At 31.7% G+C, this 12,083-nt stretch overlaps 1 protein-coding gene across 1 annotated transcript in view; it reads right to left on the bottom strand.

Moving 5' to 3' along the window:
• Positions 1 to 9,892: 9,892 nt before the first annotated feature.
• The window catches only part of LOC142327659 (centrosomal protein of 290 kDa-like), a 97,594-nt gene continuing 95,403 nt past the window's right edge, over positions 9,893 to 12,083 (bottom strand). Inside the window, exon 7 of the transcript XR_012757050.1 lies at positions 9,893 to 10,841. The gene's annotated coding sequence lies outside the window, so the exon portion shown is untranslated. The remainder of the gene's footprint in view (positions 10,842 to 12,083) is intronic.

The following is a 12,083-nucleotide window of genomic DNA, read 5'->3' on the forward strand; positions in this document are numbered from 1 at the left end:
TCTATGTGGTTCAGTGAATTTTAAATTAAGATTTGAATACGTGTCAAGTGTTCACAAAATTCATTCCAAAATTGTAGTCAGACCAGCGGAAACAACATTGAAGTGTCCCAAGAAATAGTTAATTGAGTCAAAACTGACCACACACACACACACACATACACAGTGTTTAATTTTCATTGCCCCAGGTGATTTTCTCATAAAATACACACAATACAAAAAATGGCTTCATCAAAAGTTCCTCAGATTGAAGGGGGACATCTCATGGTGACCTTGACTATTATTTCAAAGTTAACATGATTTTTTCAAATAGAATGACATATTTTTGACTCCAGAAATGAAGAGTAGAAAATTTTATATTGAAATATCTGGTCACAAGGTACAAGTTCATACCTTGTACCTTTTTTCAGGGTGTTTCATCTTAATTACCCCAGTAAATTTTCTCGTAAACTACACACAATACAAAAAAATTACCTAAATAAAAGTTACTCAGATTGGAGGGGCGACATCTCATGGTGACCTTGACTTTATTTCAAGGAAAGCACAATTTTTTCAAATGGAATTACCTATTTTTGAACCCATCACTGAAAAGAGCAGAAAATTCTACATTGAATATATAGTCACACATATGACCTTGGATATTTTTTAAAAGTCATACAACTAACAATCAGATATAGTGTTAGATGATAGTGTAGTCATTTTTATGGTCGAAGATGATACTGGTCCAACTGTCCTTCCACTTCAAAAAACAATGAAAACATTGTAAAAGTTCACAATGTAGCACACGTCTGACCACAGACTTTCAATTAGGGAGATAGCTGATGAACTGAATTTAAGTTTCTATGTGGTTCAGTGAATTTTAAATTAAGATTTGAATATGTGTCAAGTGTTCACAAAATTCATTCCAAAATTGTAGTCAGACCAGCGGAAACAACATTGAAGTGTCCCAAGAAATAGTTAATTGAGCCAAAACTGACCACACACACACACATACACAGTGTTTAATTTTCATTGCCCCAGGTGATTTTCTCATAAAATACACACAATACAAAAAATGGCTTCATCAAAAGTTCCTCAGATTGAAGGGGGACATCTCATGGTGACCTTGACTATTATTTCAAAGTTAACATGATTTTTTCAAATAGAATGACATATTTTTGACTCCAGAAATGAAAAGAGTAGAAAATTTTATATTGAAATATCTGGTCACAAGGTACAAGGTCATACCTTGTACCTTTTTTCAGGGTGTTTCATCTTAATTACCCCAGTAAATTTTCTCGTAAACTACACACAATACAAAAAAATTACCTAAATAAAAGTTACTCAGATTGGAGGGGCGACATCTCATGGTGACCTTGACTTTATTTCAAGGAAAGCACAATTTTTTCAAATGGAATTACCTATTTTTGAACCCATCACTGAAAAGAGCAGAAAATTCTACATTGAATATATAGTCACACATATGACCTTGGATATTTTTTAAAAGTCATACAACTAACAATCAGATATAGTGTTAGATGATAGTGTAGTCATTTTTATGGTCGAAGATGATACTGGTCCAACTGTCCTTCCACTTCAAAAAACAATGAAAACATTGTAAAAGTTCACAATGTAGCACACGTCTGACCACAGACTTTCAATTAGGGAGATAGCTGATGAACTGAATTTAAGTTTCTATGTGGTTCAGTGAATTTTAAATTAAGATTTGAATATGTGTCAAGTGTTCACAAAATTCATTCCAAAATTGTAGTCAGACCAGCGGAAACAACATTGAAGTGTCCCAAGAAATAGTTAATTGAGCCAAAACTGACCACACACACACACATACACAGTGTTTAATTTTCATTGCCCCAGGTGATTTTCTCATAAAATACACACAATACAAAAAATGGCTTCATCAAAAGTTCCTCAGATTGAAGGGGGACATCTCATGGTGACCTTGACTATTATTTCAAAGTTAACATGATTTTTTCAAATAGAATGACATATTTTTGACTCCAGAAATGAAAAGAGTAGAAAATTTTATATTGAAATATCTGGTCACAAGGTACAAGGTCATACCTTGTACCTTTTTTCAGGGTGTTTCATCTTAATTACCCCAGTAAATTTTCTCGTAAACTACACACAATACAAAAAAATTACCTAAATAAAAGTTACTCAGATTGGAGGGGCGACATCTCATGGTGACCTTGACTTTATTTCAAGGAAAGCACAATTTTTTCAAATGGAATTACCTATTTTTGAACCCATCACTGAAAAGAGCAGAAAATTCTACATTGAATATATAGTCACACATATGACCTTGGATATTTTTTAAAAGTCATACAACTAACAATCAGATATAGTGTTAGATGATAGTGTAGTCATTTTTATGGTCGAAGATGATACTGGTCCAACTGTCCTTCCACTTCAAAAAACAATGAAAACATTGTAAAAGTTCACAATTTAGCACGTCTGACCACAGACTTTCAATTAGGGAGATAGCTGATGAACTGAATTTAAGTTTCTATGTGGTTCAGTGAATTTTAAATTAAGATTTGAATACGTGTCAAGTGTTCACAAAATTCATTCCAAAATTGTAGTCAGACCAGCGGAAACAACATTGAAGTGTCCCAAGAAATAGTTAATTGAGTCAAAACTGACCACACACACACACACATACACAGTGTTTAATTTTCATTGCCCCAGGTGATTTTCTCATAAAATACACACAATACAAAAAATGGCTTCATCAAAAGTTCCTCAGATTGAAGGGGGACATCTCATGGTGACCTTGACTATTATTTCAAAGTTAACATGATTTTTTCAAATAGAATGACATATTTTTGACTCCAGAAATGAAAAGAGTAGAAAATTTTATATTGAAATATCTGGTCACAAGGTACAAGTTCATACCTTGTACCTTTTTTCAGGGTGTTTCATCTTAATTACCCCAGTAAATTTTCTCGTAAACTACACACAATACAAAAGAATTACCTAAATAAAAGTTACTCAGATTGGAGGGGCGACATCTCATGGTGACCTTGACTTTATTTCAAGGAAAGCACAATTTTTTCAAATGGAATTACCTATTTTTGAACCCATCACTGAAAAGAGCAGAAAATTCTACATTGAATATATAGTCACACATATGACCTTGGATATTTTTTAAAAGTCATACAACTAACAATCAGATATAGTGTTAGATGATAGTGTAGTCATTTTTATGTTCTTTTTATGGTCGAAGATGATACTGGTCCAACTGTCCTTCCACTTCAAAAAACAATGAAAACATTGTAAAAGTTCACAATGTAGCACGTCTGACCACAGACTTTCAATTAGGGAGATAGCTGATGAACTGAATTTAAGTTTCTATGTGGTTCAGTGAAATGTGGTTTCTGTGTGTTTCATCTTAATTACCCCAGTAAATATTCTCGTAAACTACACACAATACAAAAAAATTACCTAAATAAAACTTACTCAGATTGGAGGGGCGACATCTCATGGTGACCTTGACTTTATTTCAAGGAAAGCACAATTTTTTCAAATGGAATTACCTATTTTTGAACCCATCACTGAAAAGAGCAGAAAATTCTACATTGAATATATAGTCACACATATGACCTTGGATATTTTTTAAAAGTCATACAACTAACAATCAGATATAGTGTTAGATGATAGTGTAGTCATTTTTATGTTCTTTTTATGGTCGAAGATGATACTGGTCCAACTGTCCTTCCACTTCAAAAAACAATGAAAACATTGTAAAAGTTCACAATGTAGCACGTCTGACCACAGACTTTCAATTAGGGAGATAGCTGATGAACTGAATTTAAGTTTCTATGTGGTTCAGTGAAATGTGGTTTCTGTGTGTTTCATCTTAATTACCCCAGTAAATTTTCTCGTAAACTACACACAATACAAAAAAATTACCTAAATAAAACTTACTCAGATTGGAGGGGCGACATCTCATGGTGACCTTGACTTTATTTCAAGGAAAGCACAATTTTTTCAAATGGAATTACCTATTTTTGAACCCATCACTGAAAAGAGCAGAAAATTCTACATTGAATATATAGTCACACATATGACCTTGGATATTTTTTAAAAGTCATACAACTAACAATCAGATATAGTGTTAGATGATAGTGTAGTCATTTTTATGGTCGAAGATGATACTGGTCCAACTGTCCTTCCACTTCAAAAAACAATGAAAACATTGTAAAAGTTCACAATGTAGCACACGTCTGACCACAGACTTTCAATTAGGGAGATAGCTGATGAACTGAATTTAAGTTTCTATGTGGTTCAGTGAATTTTAAATTAAGATTTGAATATGTGTCAAGTGTTCACAAAATTCATTCCAAAATTGTAGTCAGACCAGCGGAAACAACATTGAAGTGTCCCAAGAAATAGTTAATTGAGCCAAAACTGACCACACACACACACACACATACACAGTGTTTAATTTTCATTGCCCCAGGTGATTTTCTCATAAAATACACACAATACAAAAAATGGCTTCATCAAAAGTTCCTCAGATTGAAGGGGGACATCTCATGGTGACCTTGACTATTATTTCAAAGTTAACATGATTTTTTCAAATAGAATGACATATTTTTGACTCCAGAAATGAAAAGAGTAGAAAATTTTATATTGAAATATCTGGTCACAAGGTACAAGGTCATACCTTGTACCTTTTTTCAGGGTGTTTCATCTTAATTACCCCAGTAAATTTTCTCGTAAACTACACACAATACAAAAAAATTACCTAAATAAAAGTTACTCAGATTGGAGGGGCGACATCTCATGGTGACCTTGACTTTATTTCAAGGAAAGCACAATTTTTTCAAATGGAATTACCTATTTTTGAACCCATCACTGAAAAGAGCAGAAAATTCTACATTGAATATATAGTCACACATATGACCTTGGATATTTTTTAAAAGTCATACAACTAACAATCAGATATAGTGTTAGATGATAGTGTAGTCATTTTTATGTTCTTTTTATGGTCGAAGATGATACTGGTCCAACTGTCCTTCCACTTCAAAAAACAATGAAAACATTGTAAAAGTTCACAATGTAGCACGTCTGACCACAGACTTTCAATTAGGGAGATAGCTGATGAACTGAATTTAAGTTTCTATGTGGTTCAGTGAAATGTGGTTTCTGTGTGTTTCATCTTAATTACCCCAGTAAATTTTCTCGTAAACTACACACAATACAAAAAAATTACCTAAATAAAACTTACTCAGATTGGAGGGGCGACATCTCATGGTGACCTTGACTTTATTTCAAGGAAAGCACAATTTTTTCAAATGGAATTACCTATTTTTGAACCCATCACTGAAAAGAGCAGAAAATTCTACATTGAATATATAGTCACACATATGACCTTGGATATTTTTTAAAAGTCATACAACTAACAATCAGATATAGTGTTAGATGATAGTGTAGTCATTTTTATGGTCGAAGATGATACTGGTCCAACTGTCCTTCCACTTCAAAAAACAATGAAAACATTGTAAAAGTTCACAATGTAGCACACGTCTGACCACAGACTTTCAATTAGGGAGATAGCTGATGAACTGAATTTAAGTTTCTATGTGGTTCAGTGAATTTTAAATTAAGATTTGAATATGTGTCAAGTGTTCACAAAATTCATTCCAAAATTGTAGTCAGACCAGCGGAAACAACATTGAAGTGTCCCAAGAAATAGTTAATTGAGCCAAAACTGACCACACACACACACATACACAGTGTTTAATTTTTATTGCCCCAGGTGATTTTCTCATAAAATGCACACAATACAAAAAATGGCTTCATCAAAAGTTCCTCAGATTGAAGGGGGACATCTCATGGTGACCTTGACTATTATTTTAAAGTTAACATGATTTTTTCAAATAGAATGACATATTTTTGACTCCAGAAATGAAAAGAGTAGAAAATTTTATATTGAAATATCTGGTCACAAGGTACAAGGTCATACCTTGTACCTTTTTTCAGGGTGTTTCATCTTAATTACCCCAGTAAATTTTCTCGTAAACTACACACAATACAAAAAAATTACCTAAATAAAAGTTACTCAGATTGGAGGGGCGACATCTCATGGTGACCTTGACTTTATTTCAAGGAAAGCACAATCTTTCAAATGGAATTACCTATTTTTGAACCCATCACTGAAAAGAGCAGAAAATTCTACATTGAATATATAGTCACACATATGACCTTGGATATTTTTTAAAAGTCATACAACTAACAATCAGATATAGTGTTAGATGATAGTGTAGTCATTTTTATGTTCTTTTTATGGTCGAAGATGATACTGGTCCAACTGTCCTTCCACTTCAAAAAACAATGAAAACATTGTAAAAGTTCACAATGTAGCACGTCTGACCACAGACTTTCAATTAGGGAGATAGCTGATGAACTGAATTTAAGTTTCTATGTGGTTCAGTGAAATGTGGTTTCTGTGTGTTTCATCTTAATTACCCCAGTAAATTTTCTCGTAAACTACACACAATACAAAAAAATTACCTAAATAAAACTTACTCAGATTGGAGGGGCGACATCTCATGGTGACCTTGACTTTATTTCAAGGAAAGCACAATTTTTTCAAATGGAATTACCTATTTTTGAACCCATCACTGAAAAGAGCAGAAAATTCTACATTGAATATATAGTCACACATATGACCTTGGATATTTTTTAAAAGTCATACAACTAACAATCAGATATAGTGTTAGATGATAGTGTAGTCATTTTTATGGTCGAAGATGATACTGGTCCAACTGTCCTTCCACTTCAAAAAACAATGAAAACATTGTAAAAGTTCACAATGTAGCACACGTCTGACCACAGACTTTCAATTAGGGAGATAGCTGATGAACTGAATTTAAGTTTCTATGTGGTTCAGTGAATTTTAAATTAAGATTTGAATATGTGTCAAGTGTTCACAAAATTCATTCCAAAATTGTAGTCAGACCAGCGGAAACAACATTGAAGTGTCCCAAGAAATAGTTAATTGAGCCAAAACTGACCACACACACACACATACACAGTGTTTAATTTTCATTGCCCCAGGTGATTTTCTCATAAAATACACACAATACAAAAAATGGCTTCATCAAAAGTTCCTCAGATTGAAGGGGGACATCTCATGGTGACCTTGACTATTATTTCAAAGTTAACATGATTTTTTCAAATAGAATGACATATTTTTGACTCCAGAAATGAAAAGAGTAGAAAATTTTATATTGAAATATCTGGTCACAAGGTACAAGGTCATACCTTGTACCTTTTTTCAGGGTGTTTCATCTTAATTACCCCAGTAAATTTTCTCGTAAACTACACACAATACAAAAAAATTACCTAAATAAAACTTACTCAGATTGGAGGGGCGACATCTCATGGTGACCTTGACTTTATTTCAAGGAAAGCACAATTTTTTCAAATGGAATTACCTATTTTTGAACCCATCACTGAAAAGAGCAGAAAATTCTACATTGAATATATAGTCACACATATGACCTTGGATATTTTTTAAAAGTCATACAACTAACAATCAGATATAGTGTTAGATGATAGTGTAGTCATTTTTATGGTCGAAGATGATACTGGTCCAACTGTCCTTCCACTTCAAAAAACAATGAAAACATTGTAAAAGTTCACAATTTAGCACGTCTGACCACAGACTTTCAATTAGGGAGATAGCTGATGAACTGAATTTAAGTTTCTATGTGGTTCAGTGAATTTTAAATTAAGATTTGAATACGTGTCAAGTGTTCACAAAATTCATTCCAAAATTGTAGTCAGACCAGCGGAAACAACATTGAAGTGTCCCAAGAAATAGTTAATTGAGCCAAAACTGACCACACACACACACACATACACAGTGTTTAATTTTCATTGCCCCAGGTGATTTTCTCATAAAATACACACAATACAAAAAATGGCTTCATCAAAAGTTCCTCAGATTGAAGGGGGACATCTCATGGTGACCTTGACTATTATTTCAAAGTTAACATGATTTTTTCAAATAGAATGACATATTTTTGACTCCAGAAATGAAAAGAGTAGAAAATTTTATATTGAAATATCTGGTCACAAGGTACAAGGTCATACCTTGTACCTTTTTTCAGGGTGTTTCATCTTAATTACCCCAGTAAATTTTCTCGTAAACTACACACAATACAAAAAAATTACCTAAATAAAAGTTACTCAGATTGGAGGGGCGACATCTCATGGTGACCTTGACTTTATTTCAAGGAAAGCACAATTTTTTCAAATGGAATTACCTATTTTTGAACCCATCACTGAAAAGAGCAGAAAATTCTACATTGAATATATAGTCACACATATGACCTTGGATATTTTTTAAAAGTCATACAACTAACAATCAGATATGGTGTTAGATGATAGTGTAGTCATTTTTATGTTCTTTCCCACAGTTTGCGAGATAACTGGCCTGAAATACAAATATTCCAGGAATATCATTATATGACCTTCAAAAGCACGTAACTCTTACAACACTATCACTGATGGAAAACCGTATGACCTTGAAAAAAAAGCACATGGTCATATGTGTGACCTACATATTTCAATGTAAAATTTTCTGCTCTTTTCATGGGTGTGGTCAAAAGTAGGTCATCAAGTAGGTAATAATTTCAAAGATCATACTGTAACCACATATTTCAATGTAGAATTTTCTGCTCTTCTTATTAGCGGGGGTCAAAAATATGTCATTCCATTTGAAAAAATCATGTTAACCTTGAAATAACAGTTAAGGTCAATTAAAAGATTAAATCCATGTCACTATGAGGTGTCCCCCTCCAATTTGAGTAACTTTTTTTGCATTGTGCGTAGTTTACAAAAAAAAATGCATATAAATATGTATATATTACTGTAACTACATTTCTGTTTTATACATCTGCTTCTTTGCTACGTAATAAAAAATGGATAAAACACCTATGTAGTTAAGATTAAAAAAAAGGAAGAAAGTAAAATATTTTAGAAATAAGTCAAAAAAACTGTTGGTTAGAATTAGAATGAAGATAATCACTTTTTAATAAATTTCATAGTTCATTAGAATTTGAAAAGAGAAACTTTCAAACAAAACAAAAAAAAGTTACTGTATAAGTTTTAGGAATTTTTGACAATAGTGACATTCAACACATGATTGTAGCTCGGTATTGTATAATCAGTAGTAATTAGTACTAATCAGTAATGCATACACTATATTTTGCAGCTGCACATTTTATAGCAACCAACAATGTAGAACAATATGAACTTTAATAGAAAGAAATATTTTCACAACATATTATGTACAGATTGACCACAATTGTACCATTATAAAGCGAGAAATTACCAAAAAAAGGTTTCCTGAATATAATAAATAGAAAAATATATAATGATGAACCTGAATGACCAAAGGTATGCTGTTATGACAGCATACCTGATGATACTTGGCAGATGTTTTCAATGCTCAGACCTTGACTTTTCCAAAAAAATATTATAACACAAGATTATGAATACAATTCATGAGTTGTGAAGTAGCTTATTCTGTACAATTAGTAACTGTGGTTTAGAAAATATGCTGTTTAATACATGTAGTGCAAAAAAAAATAAAATTGACCTAACATTTTGATTCAAATACAACAATTTATTTAAAGGGTAATATATTTATACGGTTCTCTAATCATAGAAATCTGATTCACAGATATTAATGAATGTGTACAGCATTAAAAAAAAAGAAATGTGAAATTCGACAAAGAAATAAAAGATTTTTCACAAAAAATTAATTCACAGAATTTTAAACTTCACAGTACAAATAAGAAATTTAAAAAATTGCTAGTTTATAATTTATTATAGTAAAAAAATGTACAGAAGCCAGTTTACGGTAGGATTTATACTCTATATAACAAATTTTCTCCAGATGTTAATAGATTTAATATTAGCTACAATTACATTAATAAGATGTTTACTTTATCCTGATTTAAATTTCTTATTATTTTTATCCTGCATTTTTATAATTTGAAAAAATTAACAAAATTAAACTGACAAATGTAGAAGCATTATATCTAAACATAGAACATTTAACATGAAATGATCGGTATTATTTTTTAGTCTTTGCATTACCATTTTCATTAAGAGAATACAATAAAATACAATAGTTTATTAGGTTATTAGAATATAATACTAGCACACAATTCTACATATGCACACAGACACTTTTCCCTTGAAGAACCGTATGATTTTCCTTATAATGTATTTTCTTTTTAAAATAAGTATTTTAATAAAATATTCTAATTTATGATAATTTCTGCACACTATAGTCTGCTTCAAAATATCAGCGCTTAAATTAATAGACATCCAAAGTAATAAGAATTATTCACATTTCTGTTATTAAAACCATCTCAATTTTTACCTTGTGGTCATTCAAAAATATTACTACTTGTTAAACCAAGAGTCATTTTAAATATTCTTTAAAAACATCTATTAAAAGTATTGAGGTATTTTTAATTGTACAGACCTCTTTTTAAAGTTTACCTGTTGAAAATGTTCTTTTCAATGATGAGGATGAAAATCCGTGAGTAAATACAGCAGTTAAATATGCAACATTGTAAAATTAAAACACACTAAATTTGCATATATAGAAAAACATAATAGATATTATGTTTCATTTATAAATTATAAAAATTTTAATTTTCATTTCATTAATGATCCTAGTACTACTATGGGCATCATATTGCATCATAGTATATTTAAGTGAATTCACATGACGGCAGATTATGAAAGCCATTAATCCAACTCGGTATTAGATGTAATGAAAAATTACTGGCCACCAGAAAATGAAAATGTGCCTGCAACATGTAACATTAAATATATTTTTATTCACGCCAAATACAATAAAGTAGCTATACTTAATACTACAAACATCTGGAATGGTATTCGTAGTACAATTGTATAACTGAAGATTGTTTTGATTAGATGAAAGGGAAATTTATATTAAATTATATACACTTTCAATAATTTAGCATGCAAAAGTATGAAAATACACAATTAATTTGATTACTTTACGGTACAAAAAGACAGAGTTTTGCTATTAGAAAGTTCTTAATTAATTAAGGGTTAACTGAATAATTAAGTTTGAATTCTTCACAGAACCTAGTCGTATTATTCAAATTTAAATTAGGATACAGAAGTCACATTTTTCTTTATTTTTTATAAGTATGAAAGATATTATTATATTTCTTGAAGAGGAAGGCGACTTTTGGTCAGGTGATTTTAGAATAATTAACTCAGCTTCAAATTATGGGCAGGCAGGAGTACGTTTCATCATGAACAAGAAGATAGGGAATGGAGTAGAGTATTTCAAAAGGCATAGCGATAGAATCATTGTAATAAGGATAAAATCAAAACCGACAACGATTGTTAACGTCTATATGCCTACAAGCACCCATGATGATGATGAGGTAGAGTGTGTATACGAAGAGATTGATGAAGCAATTAAACATGTAAAAGGAGATGAAAATTTAATAATAGTTGGAGATTGAAATGCAAGCATTGGAAAAGGCAAGGAAGGAAAAATATAGTGGGTGAATACGGGCTGGGCAAAAGGAATGAAAGAGGGGACCGACTTATAGAGTTTTGCATGAAGTATAATTTAGTAATTGCCAACACCCAATTTAAAAATCATAATAGAAGAATGTACACTTGGAAAAAGCCAGGCGATACTGCAACATATCAGATAGATTATATAATGGTTAAGCAAAGATTTAGAAATCAACTCGTTGACTGCAAAACTTACCCTGGAGCAGACATTGATAGCGACCATAATTTGGTGATAATGAAATGTAGATTGGGGTTTAAAAACCTGAAGAAAAGGTGTCAGATGAATCGGTGGAATTTAGAGAAGCTTGAGGAGTTCAATTCCTTTGTTTAGTTAGGTATTTTCAGTCTTGCTTAAAACTCAGTGAGATGTGTTTTGCTTTGAGTTCATTAAATAGTAGTACATCGATGGGAATGTCACTTGTGGCATTTGCATCGGTGACATCCTGGCTGAAGCAGACAGGAATATGTCAAAAGCCGAGGTTTCGAAGATG

The sequence above is a fragment of the Lycorma delicatula genome, chromosome 7, assembly GCF_047948215.1.
Source record: "Lycorma delicatula isolate Av1 chromosome 7, ASM4794821v1, whole genome shotgun sequence".
NCBI lineage: Eukaryota > Metazoa > Arthropoda > Insecta > Hemiptera > Fulgoridae > Lycorma > Lycorma delicatula.